The following is a 1,503-nucleotide window of genomic DNA, read 5'->3' as shown; positions in this document are numbered from 1 at the left end:
ATACTCTCAAAATACTCGAAAGAGTATTTTTGCGCAGAGTATTGCCAGTGCTGGAAGAATCTGGGTTGATTCCGGATCACCAGTTTGGCTTCAGGCGTTCTCACTCCACCCCGGAACAATGCCACCGTTTAGTCAGAGTGATATTGAACGCATTCGAGGAGAAGAACCGTAATGCTTGACGTGAAGCAAGCTTTCGACAGAGTCTGGCACCCAGGGCTACTGCTTAAGCTTAAGAGAAACCTGCCTCAACCCCATTACGCATTTCTGCAATCTTACCTCGACAACAGAAGCTTTTATGTCAGATGCGGAGATGCGCGATCTACCACAAAAGGTATCGAAGCCGGTGTACCACAAGGCAGCGTCCTAGGCCCTCTATTGTACACGTTGTACACAGCGGACATGACGACACTTTTCAACGAGAACCTATTGGTTGCCACATACACCGATGACACAGCCTTCCTTGCCACAGCACGAACCCCACAGGATGCGTCGGAAATTATACAAAATCAGCTAAACACCATCGAGCCCTGGCTAAGGAGGTGGAACATCTCGGTAAACCCTGAAAAGTCCACGCAAACCACATTTGCACTCCGCAACGGCAATTGCCCGCCTGTCAGTCTTAATGGGGATAATATTCCAGAAAATCCCACGCCCAAATACCTGGGTATGACGCTCGACAGGCGGTTAACATGGCGCACACACATCCTAAGGAAGAGAAAGCAGGCTGAAGAGAGGCTGAAGCAATTCCAATGGCTCATTGGAAGACGCTCGAAGCTTAAAAGCAAACTTAAACTGCTCGTCTACAAAACCATCATTGAGCCAATCTGGACTTATGGCATCCAGCTGTGGGGCACTGCCTGCAAATCAAACTGCAGGAACATCCAAAGGCTGCAGAACAAGGCTCTGAGAATGGTCTCGAACGCTCATCCTTACCATGACAACAGCACCATCCACGAGGTACTCAGGGCTCCCTGGGTAAAAGATGAAATTCGAAAAGTGAGCACAAATTACATCAACAGGCTCCATAACCACCCAAACACATTGGCCATCAACATCTTGGACAACAGCCAAACCGTCAGAAGACTTAAAAGAAAACACCCCCTCGACCTGCCCATGGAGGATGATGATTAGCCCTCCAGAACCCTACCAACCATCTCTTGTGAGAATTTAATCGACAAGGCTGCCTCAAAAAATTTAATTATTGTCCGTACAGACAGATTTTAAATAAATAATTATTGACGAAAAAAAAAAAAAAAAAAAATGTATAGGTTTTGTGACACGTTTTCTACAATGCTTTTATTTTATTTAGTATTGCCATCCAACGTATCTTTTTGTTGCACTAATTTAATAATACAACAGCAAAACTTCATTATTTTTAACTTGTATAATCATATTGCCTTCTATATGATTATTTTCATATATTATTTATATATGACATGCCGGCAAGACTCACTCCATATACATAGTCATATATATTTCACTTGTGAAATATTTCTCATATGA

The sequence above is a fragment of the Drosophila sulfurigaster genome, unplaced genomic scaffold (assembly GCF_023558435.1).
Source record: "Drosophila sulfurigaster albostrigata strain 15112-1811.04 unplaced genomic scaffold, ASM2355843v2 ctg47_pilon, whole genome shotgun sequence".
Lineage (NCBI taxonomy): Eukaryota > Metazoa > Arthropoda > Insecta > Diptera > Drosophilidae > Drosophila > Drosophila sulfurigaster.
This window is presented reverse-complemented; position numbering follows the sequence as displayed.